Raw genomic sequence first — 21334 nt, 5'->3', positions numbered from 1 at the left:
TTGTGATACCTCCTTGATAATACATCTCTGTAATGTGCTGTATCAGGGTCATAGGTATGGAGAAACCATCATGATCCAGGGGAAACACTGTTCCTGTTTATGTCAGTAAAATACATTTTAATTCATTTAAATTAAATCAGCTGTTTTTGAATCTGGTGTTTGAAATCTCGTGAGTCGTTCAGTATAGCTTGTTGAAAGGAGCCATAAAAGTCAACAGTCTTGGGGTTACCCCTGGTCCTGTGCCTTGTTAAACCCGTTCATCCCTCCTCGACCGCAAAGACAAAAATAAATAAACCCAACACACTGACCTCAGGGCCCTATTTCTCATACCTGGCTCAACAAAGTCGAGCAAATAATAATCGAGCACTGACACCACGTACAATGGCAAATAAAAATAATAACTCAGAGGAACCTTCTTTTATTTCTCCGCTGAGAAGCAGGAGATGATCTGAACCCATATGAGGAATTCATTACCTTTAATCATTCACAGCAAACACATTGCGAATATTTGTATTATATATTTTTTAAAGTAGTATACGAATACATATATACTTGAGGATATATGTACTGTATGCGCATATGAATCATGCACTGTATATTTGTATATGCATGTATGTGTAGATTACCATATAACTAGGAGTTTGAATATGTGTATGGGCGGATCAGTATGTATGTATTATTCATAATCAGAAATTCAATCAATTGAAGCAGTGAAAATAATTGTGTATGATTCGTATGTATGGTGTACTAATAACACTGTCATATAATTATGAGTGCTTCCAACACATCCATAAGTTACTTAAGAGCTAAATAAACTTAAGAAAAGCGTGGCATGCAGCGGCTGATAGTCTCTGTCTGTGAGACGAGCGATCGGCTGCGCCTGTAGTGATCAGTGTCCGCGGCTCGAGAAGCTCTCATAAATAAATAATTCCTTGCCGGCAAAATCTATAGCGCCGCGTACAGGAAGTCATGATGACGTGAGAACGGATACTGGCGATCTGGAAGAACCCTCTCCCAGGCGACAGAAGAGTAATGTACCTGCTACAGGGTCGTTCATGAAGATTGTGAATGAAGTAGCGTATTTGTTTTATTAGCCCCCCCACCCCCCACCCCCCTGCTCTTTTGCCCTCCGTTACTGGAAGTGAAGGCAGAGCAGAATGTGTGTGTTTTAACAGTGTCCGACACCAGGCCATACGTGGCTATGATTCAGAGATTGATGACACCGACCACGGGCCTCGCTCCATCCTGCGGTCGGCGCACACACACTCTCGAGAAGACACCAAATAAACAGCAAATGCTGGCAAACTCCCATCAGGGACGTCTCTGTGGATTAACTTCCATGCACTTCTTTCCTCCTCTACGGGCTTCTGACCCAGCTCTCTCCTTCCTCCACACGCAAACATCCACCTGCTTCACTCAGACAGCGCCGACTCCAGCGCTCCTTGCACGTCACATTGGAGGGAAATCATCCACAAATCTCTCAAAGCGTCATGTTCCATTGAGTCTTGTTCTCGTTAGCTGCCTCAGATCCTATGCGTAAACACACCTGTCACATGGGATGAGCACTACGGAGAGAGTGACGGCGGGTATGCAGCTCTTCCTGGAAAAGCAGAGCGGGCCGCATAAAAAAACAGTAAAAAACCCAGGGACGTGAAGGTGATTAATAGAAATGTCAGACAAAATTTCTGAAGCTGAGATGCCAAAAGCAGCAGCTACAACCAGGGTGATGGAGTGTGTGTGTGTGTGTGTGTGTGTGTGTGTGTGTGTGTGTGTGTGTGTGTGTGTGTGTGTGTGTGTGTGTGTGTGCGCGTGTGCGTGTGTGGGTGTAAAGGCAGTGTGTTGCCCTTAAGCAAGGCACTCGACCTGCTATTGCTGCCCGGTGCCCAACAGCAGACGGTCGTGGTTACTGGGCCTCTCCCAGGCGTGAGTGTGCAGCAAAGTGAAATGACACATTATTGTTTCTGAAGGGAGGACGGGAGGTCCCCGTGTCCCGGTGACAGAGGCCGAGACAGTGGCCCGCTATTTGTCGCTGTTTTTCTTTTTGATTTCGTTGCACTTCTCTCACACTCTCGACAGAACTGTGACGCGAGGAAAAAGCTCACCACAGAAATATGTTTTCTACCACACATTGGTCCAAAAGGCGAGGCAAGACAATTTATGTCGCACTTTTTATTTCTCAACACCGATTTGATTTTACTCAGGGAGCTTTGACAAATCTATAAATAAGATTTAGTCTAGTCTCATTTCTAGGGATGCCCTGAGAGTCAAGTGCAGAAAAAATAATTCTGAAATCCATTTTCTAAAAATGTATAGGTAAAGCCATGTCTCTTTCTAAAAACCATGACCCGGTTACTCAAGATAATCCACAGACCTTGTTTTAATTTCATGTAGAAACTGTGGGAGTTTTTCTTCTTTTTTGGGGCCCATTGAGCACCACAATCCAAGTTCAATAAAGTCCCATTATATTCGGGAGAAGGCCGATATCTCCAAAACTACTCACCAAAACAATCTAGATTGATAAATAGCACTAGAGGGGAAATATGTAACTTTCATTTTGCTGTAAACTGTCCCTTTAATCCTGTAATTCCCTGCAGAACACAGATGTATACATTGAAAATATCATACAGGTGCTTCATTTCAGTAAACCACTTTTGCAGTTTGTCAATCAAATTGTTCCTAATGACTTCATACCTTTTTTTTTGACATGATTATTTTTTACAAGTCAAAAGCACCCAAATGCAGCAGTTTGAATAGATAAAATAGATAGATACAATGTTGTTAAAGGGAGCTGTCAGGCACTTTGAAGGAGACAGAGATACATGGCCTCATGTGATCTGTCTACTTTCCTAAAATAACCTAAAATATTCCTTCAAATAACATGTATTACATAACTAATAGTTTATTTCTGGGGCCACCCCGGGGCCCCTTGGTCCGTAGTCCTATCTTTGTATGTTAAATAAGTTGGTAGCATTAGAGGATAAAACAGTTTTTTAAGTAATTAGTTTGTTGTTGTTTTCCTTTAACCACACATTAATAGTCGGTAAACCAGTTGTTTACAGTCTCTTCGGATGAAGTCATTCTGCAGTCATCTGCAGTTTGGGACTTGCCCGAAGCCGAGGCTCTAAGGAGTGCTTCCTCCAGGCGGGCCAATCGGGGCGAGGGTTGTGGGAGAGGGCGCGTGGCTGGCAGCGCGTGGCTGGCAGCGTGTGCGGCGGAGACCACAGCCACCTTGCAGCGTATGAAGGCCCCCATTCACCTCCATTCACACAATATTCATGCAAGAGGGAGACTTCCACAAGAGAAAACAAGCGCCATTTAAAGAGAAAACAATCGGCCTGGCCCAACAAATTCCTGCTAAATTTGCCGCCGGGCCCGGAGAGGAGCAACCCTGCCCGGGATGGATGCGGGATGGACGCCTGCCCGTCTCGCTGCTGAACGTGTGATTCTGTGTGTATTTGAATATGTGTGTGAGTGTGTGTCTCTGTGCTGCTGCATGCCGAGAGGGTGCCAGCTAGTCCATCAGGCTCAGCCACGACACATGCCCGATGCATCCTGTTCTGGAGTTTCACTCGTCACACGTCCAACATCCTCTTCCTCAAAACACACAGCTCCTTCGTCTGCATCCACAGACCAGTTCAAGCTTTTTTTATTTAAGTTGTTTTAATCAGTTAGTTTGGAAGCTGTTCCGAAAGCCTCAGTGGCATATTCTCATTCTGTTTCATTAGGCATAACTATTAGCGGTCCACGTGAATCACTTGTTATTGTGTGATTTAACAAGCGATGCAATATGATTCGCAGCATAATTTGACTTTCCACATTTATTTTTCTGGCTTATTAGAAATAGTGCTGCTTGTTCAGCAGAAGACTGTGAGGGTGCACTGTGCTGCAGGAGTATGTTCCAGCCAGTGTGTGTGTGTGTGTGTGTGTGTGTGTGTGTGTGTGTGTGTGTGTGTGTGTGTGTGTGTGTGTGCGGGGGGGTAACTCGTCACACTTTGTGTGTGGAGGGCGCTCAAGGCAAGTGTGTCCACTTATAATGTGTGTGTTCATTAATTGTGTGTGTGTGTGTGTGTGTGTGTGTGTGTGTGTGTGTGTGTGTGTTATGCGTGTGTATGTGCTGGTTACAGTAGCCAGACTGTCTGAGCGATTAGCAGGTGGGTCTCGTCTTTAACACTTTGGACGTGTGTGTTTGTTTGTGTGTGAGGTTCAGGTGTTACGTGATGTGAGACAGGGAAATGGAGGATTGGCTCAGTGTGTGTGTGTGTGTGTGTGTATGTGTGTGTGTGTGTGTGTGTGTGTGTGTTACTGAGTTCTGAAGCTGGAGCGGGTAGTAGAGGTATTTCATTGCAGCATCTTTAGGTGCGCTGTTTCTCGGAACTCTGCAGTCGACCAAATATGTCACTTTAACAAAATCTAATTGTTTATTCAATTCTTTTCTTTGTGTTTAGAAAGTGGATGGTACAAATAATGTATATAAAGAGGCCTGAATGTCACTTATATCTGTATTTTTTCACAGGCTCATCTCTAATACTAATTGAATTTTGGACTTGGTCTGGTTATAAATCACACTACGTCCATGCACAGCTATCACTTATCGGAGTTAAGCTGGGCTCATATTTTATTATTAAAAAACTAATATGTAAGTCAATTAATAAGTTAGTCTGCATCACTATTCTTTTCTAATTTAACATTTCCTGATTGTGAGATAACAATTTTACAAGACACACAATAAGATACTTTAACACTAAAACAACGTCGGGTGAGAGAAATATTCTATAATAGTGAGCATAAGGTTTGTTTAAGGGTTTGGAAAGGACCATCAGGGTCAGCTAATCAGAGGTAGAGTGGGCGGGTAATCCCGTTGCCATTGAGGGCAAAAAAATACATAGCATATCGGGAAGTTCTGATGATGTCATTCTGCATACTAATTAGCTATGCTTCTGATTGTTGCATAAAGCGAGTTTGGGTTTTTGGAGCAATGGGCCTTTGGGCTAATGACCGTTTGATAGCAATCTGTCGGAAAAACAGGCTTTCGGTCCAATGGGACGTTTTTGGGACTATTGGGGTTTCAGAATAATGAGCGGTCAGAACAACAGCATGACACCAGTTGATTCCCCATGCTAATATTAGCCGGCTTTCACGCTGTGGGGAAACGCCTAACAATGGATGTACTGGTTGTGAAAGTTTTTTAACACAACCTTTAACCCCATAAACCAATGTAGTGAGCTAAAGATATGCTCCATGGCCGGGAGGTCACGCTCGGTACTATGGGAATTTATAGTTAGCTAGGCGTGCTATCGATGGCAGCTTATACTAGAGCTGATAAAACCACAATTTAATCAAATTCCATGCACTTTTTCTCTCGTGTTTTGGGTCTCGGAACTCTTTAAATTTAGAGAATCACTCTGAACACAACCCACAGGGCATCTCTTCGGGTTTCACTTTTAGTTACGACTGTGACACCATTATTGGACAACCACAGTTCAGAGGAGAGGGATTAGCACATACGTCCACTAGAGAATGCACAACACAACTTGTGAGATCTTAGGCCAGATGCTTAAAACTCAATGTTTATAGCCACTTTCCAATCTGTCACCCCCTCCACCCCAAGCTACTGTGCTCCCCAGCACCAGCCCTCTGTACTCCCCAGGCCACTCTCCTCTCCCCGCCCTCCTCTCCCTCCTCCTGCAGTCAGCTGGCATGGAGAAGAAGGGCTCTTTGACTCATGTGGAAGGGGCGGATGATGAGGGTTGGGGGGTCCCGGGGCTCTTGGAGTCTGATAGTCTGGCTGGTCTGCGAAGGCTATTCCTCCAGGGTGTTCAGCAGTCAGAAAGGCGGGGGGGAGAGCGAGAGAGAGAGGGGAGATTTCTGACGGCACATCTCCACCATGTGGACTGCTTACGGGGCCGCTACTGAAACGGTCCAGATAATCACTGGTGGGAGACAATAACGTGCCTGGTTAGGATTTAAGTTGTATTCCGAGCAAGATGCATCAATGCATCTTCTACTGCTTGCCAGTCTGTCAATCTTCATTCAATGCGTAGTGGCTCGAGATGCACCAATCAATGTAAAGTGGACGACATGTGGAACAACTAACTTAATCAGACACTTTTTATATTGTAATTCATTCCCATGGACAACAGCAAGGGGTCTCTGCCTGCACGGTCCTGCTTACAAAGCTGACGTTAGCGGAGGTTGCATTGCCTTAGATTATTACTGAATAGACCTTGCATTCAAGGTCTATTCAGTAATAATCTTGTAATCTTGTCAAATTTAGTTTTTAGGTGAGAAACATTCACAAGCATATACAATACATATTAGATATACATATTAACTAACACTCTTTAAAAGTGGCTTATAATACATCATTATTAATTTGTACTTGAATTGAATATACTATGTTCTTATATAGATGATCTTTTGGTCTTTGTTTTCATTCAAGACACCAAACCTCAGCTATTTCAATCACTCCTAAATATAATCATCTTAAATGAAGTAAGTTATACACTGCTATAATCCTAAATAAACATTAGGGTACGTGCACACATGCCAGTGGGGTATATGATAGACAAAGGACATCACTCCAACACACTCACTCCCGATGCACTCAGTGGATTCAGCAGCAGGGCTCAGCACCTCTCGTGCTCTCCAGTAGCTGGAGACCCCCATGCTGACACCTAATCCAAAGTCTCGCTACCATAACATTTTCACAAGGGTCACGAGCCGCGCAATAACAGCTCCACATGAATTGGTGAACTGGTCCTTTATAAGAGGTACGACACACACAATTAGTGTTCATTGGTGGTAGCCTGCCGCCACTATTTCTTTTTTTTGTGTATTTGTACAAGAGTTGAATGTAATCCTTAGATAGTGTGTATCTTTAAGACAGACTGTGTGTGTGTTTTTGATTGTGTTCAACAGTCTTGAGGAGGTGAGTGTGTGTTTGTGCCCATGCTCAGATTGAAGTCTGTATGCAGCCCTGCACCTTTTATGTTATATAATTAATTATAACTAAGTGTAAATATTAAAGGAAAACAAGATAGACAATTTGCTTTATGAAATAGAATAATGAGATTTCCAACTGTCATTATATACAAGATAGTTGGGAAATAAAAAAATAAATAAAATAAAATAATAAAAAAAAGGTGTCATAGCTCTAAGGAATAAAACTTTTCAAACATATTCCGACAAGCCAACTCAGACGTCCAATCGCTGGCTAGCAATAAAACTAATGACAAAATTGGAACAATCTGCTTTTTGAATGGCCACTTTTATTCCCCAAATGTAGCGATCTGCGGCCTAATTTGTCCTGTGGGAGGCCATGCGCTCCCCATAAAGCCGCACTAGGGCAGCAGTAGCAGGGATAATAAATATATGATTCAGACAAGGTGCCCGGCAGTGGCTCCGCCTCCTCAGGACACAAGGCTGCAGCAGCTCGGTGAGGAATGGAGAGGGAAGCACACATGCACACGTCTGACTACTTTTAACATGAAGGTCACTGCTATTAATCACCCCGAAATCGTCATTTTCATCTTGTTTCATTGTGCTTGATTATGACATAATTTATTGATTTTCTGTCACATAATTTGAATTGATTTCAATACCATTAGAAGCTTTAATAATTTTTTATTTTTTTTAATCTTTATTGAATAACAGAGTCACAGACAAAGTTTAAAGCTGCATGAGTTTGGGTTTCATGTCACAATGTATCTATTTCATCACCCCTAGATCAAGAGTTAAAGGCACCCTGTGGGAGCTAAAGCGTACGCCTCGTCCTTCAGCACCTCCGGCCTGTTCATCACTCAGCATCCCGAGCTGTACTGAACAGCTCAGTTACACTGTCAGTGTCAGCACGCATAACCAGGCATAACCACCCACCCCCCACACACACACACACCAGGCGTGTGCCAGGGAGTTATGTTGTAAAACTTAATACGACAAGGTGGCAGACGGACAGTGGCCGGGCTGCGATCCTGCCTGCCTCACTGCGCTGATGTTGACAGCATTGCTGCTCCGGCTCTGTGTGTGAGTCTGTGTGTGCAACGTCTTGGCCAAATCCAAGTGGTTTACGGAAGAAAAAAAATCCATATCTTTTGCACCACTCCATCTGTTGCCTTATCTGACTCTTAGTTACAGACGCGCTGGGCCCACTTCCTCCAGGGTCTTTGGCCCGGCGCTGCCCACGTACTGGAAAAATGACACTACTCAATAGTTAGAGAGCAGGAGCTCGGATTATCTTTAAGTATACTGAATTGAGAAATATCTGATATCAATCAATTATTGTGTCCGATGTCTGTGACACCCCCCTTGTGAGCGCCACTAGTTACCAGGCAGAACAGAGAGGTCTAAATAGTAAGCTAAAATAATGGTAAATAACTTATAGTCATGGACAAAGAGTTGAAATAGCTCAATGATTCAGATAGATGGTTAAAATGTCCAGCTGCCACAAAAAATTTACATATTTGGAACGTGACAGTTGTTACAGCTGTGAGTGCCAGACCAAAAAGTTTGGGAACCGCTGATGTACAGTGTCCCCAGGTTTAACTAAGTGTCTGAGAAAATATTTATCCAAAGAGTTTCCATTGGTAGAAGTCTGCTCAACATACTAACAACTCAACACAAGAGTACTCATATCGGTGTTGACCTTCAAAATAATTGCCATATTGGCTGGGTGTCAGTAACATTCGTGCCTGCTGGTTTCTCGTACATGTTCGGGTTTACAGCGGCCCATTTGATTTAGCAGCGATCTCGCACATAATGGAAATCTCACCGCGCGACAAACCCTTTCAGCTGCTTGTGAAGTGACACGTTACGGTAAAAGAAGGCGAGATGAACCGATCGTAAAATGCACAAACACAGACATCGCTTCATGGCAGCTTCTGGTGCGGCCAGATAATGGCTGCTAATGTCTTACTGTTGAGTAGGAGCTAAGCCTGTGAAAGCAACATGAAAGATCTCTCCGCAGTCCTGCTGCTGGCCGATGCCAGGATTGAGCCACAGGCCGGGTCTGGCTGGCAGAGCACCACCACAGAGCTCTGCACAGGTCTACAGACTGTCTCTCTGACTTCACCTCTGTTCTGTACCGAACCACAAATTGAGAAGCAACAACCCTCTAGCTTCTCACAGACCTTTTCTCATGTGATTTTACATGTGTACCTGTTTTTCTATTTACAGTATATGCGTGTGGTTATAATGAGATATTCACCATATGGAAGAAGGACCACATACTCTGGCAACATGATTGATGGTATAAAAATACATTTTATTAAAAGAGATACAAAGTTACAAGCTTTTACTCGGCACAATCATAACACAAAGTGGAAAGTCAATATTTTATGACAATTTGAATGATGAACACATGATGTTTTTTCCTCCTGGTGGTGAAATAGATGTTGGATATAGTAACCAGATCGCACATTTTCATTTTCTGTCAAATTGAACTGAAAAATTGCAGTTCAAACTGTTGAAGTACAAGTGGAAGCCCTAAAAGAAAATAGTGGCGGTTCAAGACTAAAATGTGATGAGCTGAAAGTGGAAACATTGAAAGGAGAAATGTTTGTGAAAGAAATAAGAGATGAATGCAGCCAAAATGTCAATTGACTTGTGAGTTGTGAACGCACTCAAACTGCCATTCGAAACCGATCAGTGATGCTGTTTTGCCCTCGTTCCTTTCCGTGAAGTTAGCTGGTGCGTTTGATGTGGATTTAATTGAAATGAATGAATGAATCGGTAATCTATTTACGTTATTTCTTTCTGTTACTGGAATCAAATACAGCTACCTTTTTTCTTTTGTTTTGCGTCCTAATTATGAAACACCGTTTCAAGTATTGCGTTACTCCCAAAGCCCTGTGGCGTGTCACGCCCTTCACGCAGTACCTGGTGTCAGCTTTGTAGCTCCGTGTCACCGACTCCCACTGGAAATGACTTGTAGCTCGTTACTTTGGTGCGCACACTGTGAGCACAAGCAGTCGAACTGTCAGTTGAAGTCAAAGGTCTTAAAGCAGTCGATCTGTCAGTTGAGGAATACAAATCTGTCCAAGTGTCAATTGACATGGAATGTGTGAAAGCAGTTGAAGTGTCAGTGAAGGTGTAAGTGATGTAACCACCTTCAATTTGAAGTGGACATGAAAGACACAGTTGAAGGGCTCGACTGGGTATGAAAAAGCTACATTTGTGTGATTAAGTGTGTATAGGTTGAAGATAAGTTTAAAAGGTCCAAATGTAGATGGAATATTCAAAAATTGTCCAGGTTATGAGTTATTGTGGAATACACTTATTTATTTTAATTATATTGATAATAATTAGTAAGGTAAACAAGTCTGTTTGTTTCACTGTTTTTCTTGTTTACTTTTGCGAGTCCCAATAATTGTGTGCTATATCGCTCTCGAGCTTACCTCAAACCATCACAAACACACTCGCACAAAGTGTCAGCTTTTTTTTAACTACCCGTTGCTGTTCTCCCGCTGTGCTCGACGTCATTTGAAATAACCAATATCTCCCATAAAACCCAGCAGCGGTAGCCTGCTCGGGTTTACACACATAATTAGCTGCAGGCAGACACAATTCTACGCCGTGAGAAATATGATCTGCCAGAGTGCTCGATAGAAACCCAAGGTAGTGACCTCACATTGTGGAATTTCTCTTGAGCGTAAACAACTAATGCTGTACGGCTTTTAAAAGGGGATTAGCAACCTTGTATGCAACATGTCTAAATCCTCTTCCTACACCCTCGCCTTTAATTCCACCTCCTTTGCCCCAACCACATGCCTTGAAAACATGTACGCACAGTTTTTCTGGAGCAAAACCAGCGGGTTGATCTCTTGATTTTTAACAGGGCTCAGTGCTGTGTACCTTTAGGGTCTGCTGTGGTCGCTACTGACAGCTTTACAGGCAGCTGATTGGAGGTGCCATGCCAGCACAACAAGGGAGGCCTGCGCCTGTGGTGGCTGCTCATGAAGGGTCACACATCTTACCCTCGGAATTAGCATCGTAATACAAGTTTTCCTGGGACACAGCTGGACCAAATGGTCTCAGAGCTGCGATATGATGTGCAATCTTTATCACGTTAAAACAATCGTCGGGTTTTTATGAGCTTGCGGGACTGTATGCAAGCAGAAATGTTCTTGGCTCACCGGGAAATGACTATGGAATGGTGTTGGGAGGACTTTACAGCTGACACAAGCACTAGTCAACATGAAAGTTTTCTGTCGCGGTCTAGGACACAAGTTGTTGCTCTCAAAAACAACATCGAAAGAGAAATATCGAAAAAAATGATGTGATGTGCGTTGTTTGTATGTTGAAAGAAAATGTTGGGTTTGCACGATATGAGAGTGAAACCATAATTTATGCATTGTGGTCCAACAGATTACAGTTGAAAAGTCTGAAAAATGATATGAGAAGAGTCAGAAGGTTTAAGCATATTCTATCTACCTTCTTTGTCTGGTGAAAAATTAAAACCTGTGTTTAGACTTAACAACTTAAAAAAGTGACTATTAACATTGCTTTTATTCATGCAGAGTGTACCCCCGTGTTTTAGAGTGGTGAACTAATATCCTAATTACAAATATACTTCTGAAAAGTAATCAGTCATTGTCTTTGGGCTATTATTAATAGTCACCCTGTCTCTGGATAGGATTACATTTTTTGCTGTATTTAAAACATTTTCGACTAAATTTTCACATTAAAGGCCATTAGCATCAACTCACATCTGTCCATTGAGTATGTATGCAATTGCCTCAATTAATATGTTTAAAGATATTTCCCCGCTTGCTAGTTTTTAGCTTAAAGGCACAATGTTTTGCCTGTTCGTAAAAAAAATCTGTAAACACTCAAAAATACAAATATGACCCCTCTTAATCATTAATTACGAACCATTGGACATGAGTGGTATCTTTAGAAATCCTTCCACTCTGCCTGTATTTCTCTTATTTTGCTATGTTGGGATGTTTCCGGGCACCAACCTCCTCAAAAATGTATTGGCCAGGTGCCAGAACGTGCACGCATCCAGGAGGGAGCTGCAAAAAATGGCAGACACAGCGCCCGAAAAAACTAAAGAAATATGGAGACAAGCGGACAATGTTTGTACTAAAACTAGAATGAATTTGGGTTTGGGAGGTGCCAAGTTTGAATGTTGTTTGCAAACCACAGCGGACAAACCCTACTGACTGTGCCTTTTAAGAAAGGGCCGTGCAGTTGTTTATAGGGACCTGCATCCATTGATAATCTGGTTGGGTTTGTCCAGGTTCAAACACAAACAGGGGAAAACAAGAGTTTTCAAGTGATGCTGCAAATACACACACACACACACACACACACACACACACACACACATACACACACAGATAAACATAGAAGCACACTTATTGGAAACATAGCCATGACATCACCGTCACATTACCTTCCATTGACATGCCCATATTTATGCACAGACGGGTGCTGCGTGCCACCGGGACATAAACACACACTTTTTCGTGCCACACCCTTACACACTCCCTCATACACTCTCTCTCTCACACAGACACACACACACACACACACACACACACACACACACACACACAGTAGCTCCACCCCACACACACCCATGCCACCACCTATATACCCACCCAGCGCCACAAACATAGCCACCATGTCTTTTCCAGAAGTCTACCCCTCCTTCCACACATACGCACACGCGCACACACACACCTACAAACTGCAGAACAAACACATAGCAACCCAAACACTAGTTTGTGTATGTATGCGTTGGTCTTTGTAGTGGAAACTTTCCCTGGTCCAGAAGTGTCACCTTCCAGACTGACGTCACACGTTTGCTCTCTTGACATTTACCGGAGGTTTCCTACTTGTTTTTGGTCTTTCCCCCCTCCTCTCTCTCCCTCTTTTATTTTTTTAACACGTTCTCCTTCACCCTTACTTTCATTCTTTCCTCTTGGTATTATCTCTGCTCACGCCACTGTTTTTATTTAGTTACTTTTGATATAAATTCTCTGAAGAACCAACCAAATGTCACCAGCATTTTACCAGAAAAAGCTGTGTTCTTGGTTTATTGAAACAAGTGAGAATGCAGACGTCAGTATTGTCTCTGGTCAATGTTCTGCTGTGGTGATCCATGTCAACACTTTAGCCTGTGCTGTTGAGTAATGGGAGGTGATTCACATACTCTCGCATTAGATTTTTTCTTTTTTACTTCATAATGAGCATGCGTTTCCTGTATGCCAGCTTGTATATTAGTGTACAAAAAAATCATCCTGCCGCTCACGAGTACATTATTTCTCAACACAAATAGCTAAATTACCTGAATGACCATAATAGAAAGTAATCCCAACACATTAGTTTGATATTTAAAAGAAAGTTTATGTTTTGCTATTGTTTCTAGCAGCAAAAAAAGTGGAGCCAAGACGTTAAGCCCAGTTTAGCACGAAGTCAGGAGGAAACAGCTGAGTGTGACCGAATTGGAGAAAAAAGGCCTACTAGTAGCATGAAAGCTCACTGATGGACCCGTACTTGTATTTGTGAACATGTGATGTCACATTTGTTTATTTCGTCATGCGTTACTGAGTACTGAGTGGATTGGTAATCCGCTGTTCTTCAAGAAACAGTATACAGCCCATAGCTTCCCCTAAAACCACAAATTGTAGTTTTTTCATTTCTGGTAATGTATGTATTAAACAAACAAGGCATAACGTGCTAATTAGTGAGATATGTAGTTGCTTATGAAGGCATATTTATTTAGGGGAATACACTAGCTTTTTCCTTTGCTTCCAGTCTTAATGCTAAGCTAGGATAACCACATCACAACTCCACCTCCATACTGAACACACAGAGATCGGTATCAATATCAATCTTTTGATCTAACTTTTGTAAAAGAAGAAGTGTTTTTGTAGTTTCACTTCTGTTTTATTGTCAATGGTAGAACAGGACTTTACTTATAAGTAAGATGTATGCAGGACTTTTACTTGTAACCAAGTATTTTTACTCTGTAGTATTGTTACTTTTACTTAAATTAAAGATCTAATCTAATCTTTAGTTCAACATCCATCACTGCTTCTGGGAAAAAAGGTGCTGAACCACAATTTGCTGGTATTTGTCTCTTCTCTTAGCATCAAGCACTGACGATATACCCACATTGGCCTGTGTACTGCAAGAATCAAACCGTCACATTACACACTATCAATTAAACAGCTAATCCACATTCTCTCTATCTCTCTCTCTCTCTCTCTCTCTCTCTCTCTCTCTCTTTCTCTCTGGACCACTTTTATTGCCGTCCTGGTTTTGGCCCAACTGCTGCACGCTTTTTTTTTTTAAAGTGCGGTCAGCAGAGTTCACAATAAAGTAGGAACATGTGTACAGACAAACACTCACCGCGCTCGCTGCTACCGTTGCTACAAACTCACACTGACTAATTAAATTCGGACCGTCAAGTTCGATTATTGTCTAGAGAGTTTAACGGCGCAGTAAATGTTTTCGACGCTTTCGGACTATTTCACAGAGAAATGTGTTTTTGGTTTCACTGCCTTTCACTGACAGCGAAATGACGGTTCGAAAAGGAAATCCCTCTGTGTCTTTATTACTTAAACAATTCCCCTTTTTTCCTATGTAACAGATCTCTCCCTGATTGTTGTCCTCTCGTCCGCCTCTCCTCCTTCCCTCTGCCTCATCCCTCTTTAAGTTGCTGCTGCTTCGTCTCTGATCCTTTCACTTCCTGTATTCCTCTTGTCCATGTCCTCCTTGTTTCCTCCCCGCCTCCCTCCCCCCCGTTTAGTCATTTTTCTTCATGCCTGCCCAATCAGCCTCGGGTCTGGTTTAGCGCTGAAATCAACCCTGTGATTTAGAGTGACACCGTTAATCAGGGTTCAGCTTAACGTGGACATGGCTGGACTGGAGTGTGCATTATACTCAATGTGATGGGGTTTGTGTTTCTGTGTGTGTGCGTTCGACAAGGAAAATAACTCTTCTGTCAGCTGGCCAACGAGGCCGGTGCCACTGTCACTCTTTTATCAGCCGAGTAGACATTTAATAGAACATATTTCCAATAGCGGATGGTTTCCTGCCAAAGCGACTGTTGTTGTGGAACACAGCGATCACAAACAGAATGTTGGTGCGTCTGGGCAACCCTTTCTCCTAAAAATTACGTTCCCCTAGAACTAATACGCATTCCCAATTACGTTTGATCAGAAACGTATCTCCTCCCTGATTATGTTTGACGTATTACACATACGTTGATTATACACGTATACGTTGATTATACACGTATGTTGATTATACACGTATTTTTGTTTTATTGTTTTTATGTTTGTGTTTGACGTATTACAAATACGTGTATAATCGTGTGTTTGTGTTATTGTTTTCTTGCTTTATTTAAGCATATTTTAATTTTTAAACTCTGCAGAGAAGAGAGAAAAGAGGGGCGGGGCGCCGGCCACACCGGGAGCCCCAGAGTCGGCCCCACTGGATCAGACCGCTTGCACCGGGGCTCGGTCTTCAGACCGCTTGCCCGCCGCCGTCAGGCCGTCGGTAACAGCCTCCTTCGCGCCGGCTCCGGTCTTCTCTGAGTCGGGTTGTTTGGGAATGCAGCCCAAAGTGTGTGATAAACTCCATCTAGTGCAGTAAACCACTGTGATCATCAGCAGACACTCGGATCTCTGTGGTCACATCAAGTGCAGAATCTGACGTGAAAAATATTCAAACGGGCGGAAGGAGTCACGGGACCCAACATCTGGTTTTCAAAATACTAACTGATATGAATGTGTTCAGAACATCTCTGACCACATCCAAACATCTTTACTGTACATTGTGTTTGACATATTACAACATGTCTGTAAGACCAGTACAGTTAATATGTTTGGACCGTTACCGGCCTAACAACGGCGGGCAAGCGGTCTTCGACTCCCGGTGCGGCCGACTCTCGGGCTCCTGGTGTGGACGGCGCCCGGCCCGGACGGCTGCCACTGGCCGGCTGTCACTGGCCTCACCCCGCCCCTCTTTTCTTTTTTCTCCACAGAGTTTAAAAATTAAAATATGCTTAAATAAAGCAAGAAAACAATAACACAAACACACGATTATACACGTATTTGTAATACGTCAAACACAAACATAAAACAATAAAACAAAAATACGTGTATAATCAACATACGTGTTTAATCAACGTATACGTGTATAATCAAAGTATGTGTATTACGTCAAACACAAACATAATCAGGGAGGAGATACGTTTTGATCAAACGTAATTGGGAATGCGTATTAGTTCTGGGGGAACGTAATTTTTAGGAGACAGGGTTGGTCTGGGAGTAATTTTCCCGCTTTGGTGTTTTCGTGCATGAACGTGAGTTGCTAATAGTTTGTACTTTGTGTGGGTTATCTTATGTTTTGGTAGCTAATATTTGGAGCTAACCTTCAATAAGTGGAAGCATGTTTATTATGAAATACGTAGCAGGCATTCGGGTCACCATAGGACCCCAAAAAGGCATGGAAAATGAATAAACAAATGACAATAAACACACAAGGAAAATGAAACAATGAAAGTGACGCTTCCGCTGCTTAATATGGCGTCAACAGCGAACTGGCAATAAACACGCACCATCTCCCCTCGCTCTGGTTCAGCAGAGGGGTAAAGGTAAGCTTTAATACAGCTTTTAACCACAAGCCAGACAGAAGCCTTAACTCCCCCAGCCTTAAAAATAATCAGCCAAGAACTGAGCGCCGTCTTACAAAAATATAACTAAAAAAAAATAAAAAGGAGCGGTTTGGCTTTTACCCAGCTAGACCTCTGGGCCGAGCTGTTAGACACAAGCGCTGTAAACGTTCAGCACCTGATCATTTGTGTGTTTTGGACTTCCACATCCCTCCCCATTGTTTATGGCAGGAGGACGGAGGGAGCGATGAGGAGGCAGAGGAGGGGGGGAGCCCACCATAGTCGTTGCTTGTAACCCCGGGGCAGGCGGATGCGTGACGTGATTGACAAGGCTGATTCTCCGTTAGTATATTGCTGCGGGTTTTTTAAAACCCTGGTCGCAAGTTGACATTTATTTAGACAAGGCTCCTTCTGGGTAGCCGAGAAACCCACAGAAACCAGAAGATGTCTGACAGAGACAAGTATTAAATGTTGTGTGTGTGTGTGTGTGTGTGTGTGTGTGTGTGTGTGTGTGTGTGTGTGTGTGTGTGTGTGTGTGTGTGTGTGTGTGTGTGTGCATTTTGTCTGACAGGCAAATGTTTAAAGCCAGTTATAGCCCACATACCTGATTCACTACGTAGCACCTTCTACCATCTCTATTAGGGGAGGAGGGCAGGAAAAGGGGGAGGGAGGTTTTCTCCTTGGCTGACGGGAGGGTATTCAACTTTTTTTCTGGGAAAGCAGGGAAGGGCCTTTCAACTTTTTCTATGTTAGATATGAAATTTAAAAAACAAGCCAAAATCAACAGTGGAAAGCTTAAATAATGAGTGTGTCAGTTCTGAGAAACCGAACAGACACTCTAATGCTTACTACAAGACGGGCAGTTTTTATTTTGAAAAGTAGAAAAATCATCCCAGCAAATCCCGAGATATCCATATTTATATTCCACGTGTTCTTCCTCCCTTGGCAAAAGCTGGCACCTATATTACACTCTACCGACTATTGGGTTGGAGATTTGACTGTTTGACATGCTTGTAGGTATAGCCCCAACCAAAGTTGACACAACTGGCGTTGCTTGTATTGTGATTTGGGTGCAATGTGAAAATTACAATAAATATAGGCATACTTTTTTTTTTACATGAACCGTTACCGAGGACCCAGTCATTTTCACACAGTCCCTAAAACGAGTGAAGCAGCACCAAGAGATGGCCAGGGGAGATTAGGAACCAGTGAGCATCAACTGATACCTCTGGTTTCGGGTCTGGGCGTGATGATGTGTGTGTGTTTGTGTGGGCCTTGGGCACAGATGAAAAGTAAACTAAGATGTAATAAGCTAACTGCGAGAGAGTCTTAAAGTCTTTGGTAGAAAGCCGGGGTCTTGTTTCAAAGTGCAAAATCTGCTGTAAGCCCCCGCAGACGCAGACTAAACACAGCATCGGCCCTATTGTTGTTCTGCACTGTTGTAGCCCTCCTTGGAGATTTAGCAGGAGCCATAGCCCTCCGCCGCTGCGACAGGCAGCCAATAGCCACGCTGCTTACTAATGACCCAGCCACCGGGGTCACGCCACAGCCTGATCATGAGCATTTATGCAGCACTCGATTGGAAAATTATGGGATTTGGGGTTGTTTTTTAGACAGTTTTCAGGTAGGCCGGTGAGACAAATCCTGACAAGTTTCAATTGCTTTCCCAGCATAAATAAAGTGGAGGCAGGAATATGGCACAGTTTCCTTTCATGGCAGGACTGCAGTTGGTTGATAATCGATTCAGCATGTTCATCCTTTTCTAACCATTGTGTTTTAAGACCTGGACAAAATGTTTTACATGTCACTTCTTTTCCAACTAATACATGACTAGTCACTCCATCTATAAAAAAAAAGAAGAATTTCACATCAGTTTCCATCACGTGCCGTTCTGTGGTTTTGAAGGCCATGTATACACAAAGTTACGGGAAGGAAAAGGAGAGAGTTTACTGGAAGAGGAGGACCATTAATGAAAGCATGGAGTTGGAGCAGTGGAAAGGTTGAAGGTCAAACAAACCCAAACGCGTTTGTTCCGTCCATTACGGTGGACGTATGGGATGGTTGCACATGCATTTAGGCTTGCATGCACTTTGTGCACATTCGTCATGTGTGCGTGTGTGTGCATGTCGTCTCCAACTGGCTCTGGGTTTCATCGCCGCCTTCCACTGGCATCTTTGAATCATGTAGTCTTATGTTAACTCGGTGATTACCTATCATTACGCGGAGGTCCGGTTTCAGTGACACCATTCAATCCCAGCATCCAATCTGGGTGTTTACAACGTGTCAGTGCTGACTGCTCTTTTCCGTGCGCCAAGTCTGGGATGAAAATAAACATCTTCTTTTCAGTGAGAGCAGAAAGTAAGATTTACTTGTACTAGCAGCAGCAGATAGTGAACATGATATGGCTATAATTTTAGAGTGACTGGAAGGAAATGGGGAGGTTTGGTTGGTGTTTTAAAGGGCGACTGTGTCAACCAACCACAGAAACGGGGAGTCATTAGTGTGTGTGTGTGTGTGTGTGTGTGTGTGTGTGTGTGTGTGTGTGTGTGTGTGTGTGTGTGTGTGTGTGTGTGTGTGTATGCTTGTACTGTATGTCCTTGTGTGACAAATCAGTCTATAAAAGCTCTTTATGATTATGGGGAACTTGAGTTAACAAAGAGCTAGTATACAGGTTAATTTGTCTTCTTTTGCTCCCAATCATCATCCATAGAAGCAAAGGAGTTATATTGATAGGACAGTCCTTAAAGCTGCAAAAGTCAGTCCATACTAACAATGTGTGATGTGAAAACAGGTATCTTGAAGGGTTGTCTCCTGACAACCTGCAACTTTACTATTTAGTTGACTCTCAATGCTCTCATCACCCCGTTCTTCAGAAGAAGAAAAAAGACAAAGTTAGCAGCTAGCCGCATAGTGGAGTACTTAGCATCGCGCACTTAGCCGGGTTTGTTTCTCTGAAGGCCATAGGGCTTAAATGACTTGCGTTAGGTAGACACAGACAACAAATGCATGGAAATATTGCTCTTTGTCTATGCTAGATATAAACTGTACAGAAACAATTGTTTGCTAACATGTTCACCAATTGGCCCAAACATGAATTAATGCTGCTTTAAAGCTAGCATAATATGTGACTTTTGCTAGCTGCTGTTGCCACAAGGCTCTAACAAGCTAAATGCTATGAGTAGCACCAGCAGAGAAGAGCCGTGAAGTCAGCAACTGACTTGGTAATACAACAATGTTTGGCGAAGGTTTTGCTGACATTAGCAAAAATAAGTTGGTCAAACTAAATACTGAATTGTGCAAGTGTGGTTTATATATATTTTTTAATTACAACATTTGTGTATTTCAAATGTAATAATCCTAAAGTGAGAATTGCAATTGTTGAGCTCCAGTTTTCTATAAAAATCCATCCAGTCAAAATGTTTTAATTTATTTTCTGCAGTTCAGAAATCGAAAAAGATTGCTGCCGTTCAGTGTGAACCCAGCCATTATTGGAAACACTGGATTCCACTGTAAATCTTCTATGGCCTGCTCAGGTTTCTCCCTACACAGCGGGTGGTCGTTTGCCTGGATCCTCTTTAATACAGTGTGTTATCCTGCCAGATTATGTTCCATATGTGCGTGCACACTCCAACGACTGAACTTGAGGATAAAATACACATACGCACCAAATCCCCCTGCTTTAGTCACCTTGTGAGGCAGTTATCACTAAAAAAAATCAATGGGGAAATCTTGACGTCTACCACGTAATGAACACTATAGCCCCCAGCGGCATGAAACACAACTCCCAGCATGCCGTGTGGATAAGAGGGAAAGGAAGGCTGGGATTATAATGCGAGGAGGAGGGCAGACAAGATGACGGTGTCATTTGGACGCCACGCTTTTATACTTAACAAGCATCGTTTAACCCAAGGTTTTAGAGTGAACACTTTAATGCATAATGCAAAAATGAATGAATAATTTGAATTGCAAAATTTTGGAAGACTTTCAAATGCCCACAGGAAATAAACCAATAGAGAAGATTTATTCTACAATGTGCAATGACTTTTCTTTCTTTTTCTATATTATGTATGGAAAAATAATGTACGTGCCTTTGAACTCCTATTTCACATTCACCCTCATATATATGGATGTGCATGCATCATCTGCCCTCTATTCCACTTCCATTTCACTCTCAACCCCTGAAGACCTGGATTTCCACCTCATATAACGTCCTTCACTAACAGGAAGTTTTAGTCTCATTCTCTACTGGCCACTTCCTTCTTTTGGCTTGAAAGAAGAAAGTGTAAAGCACTGGCGGTGCCTGTTGCTGCTGCTGTTGCCAACCAACTATTGAAAAGGTACTTAAAGTGTGTTTTTTGCCTCCCTTTTTTTTGTTAAACATTAAAGTGTTTTTAAGTTCTTGCACTTGGCAGGAAACAGATGTAACGGAACACTATTGCCTTTGGAAAATAATGAGGCAAAATGAGGCCAGGGCTGCAAAGACAAGGACAGGAATCATTGTAAGAGGTTCAATACATTTCAGAATTAGTTGTGACGTCCCAACTTCAACAAATACGGCAGTTATAAAGGCTCGACTTTGGTGGGAGATTGGTTATTATGTGAACGGGAAGGTAAAAATTGCTCCATATCTGGTGGCTTCGTACTCAAAACGGACAATTTTTATCACACTTTAGGTGCAACTCTGCCTCCTTAAAAAAGTCCATTCCC

The sequence above is a fragment of the Taurulus bubalis genome (assembly GCF_910589615.1).
Source record: "Taurulus bubalis genome assembly, chromosome: 2".
Taxonomy (NCBI): domain Eukaryota; kingdom Metazoa; phylum Chordata; class Actinopteri; order Perciformes; family Cottidae; genus Taurulus; species Taurulus bubalis.
This window is presented reverse-complemented; position numbering follows the sequence as displayed.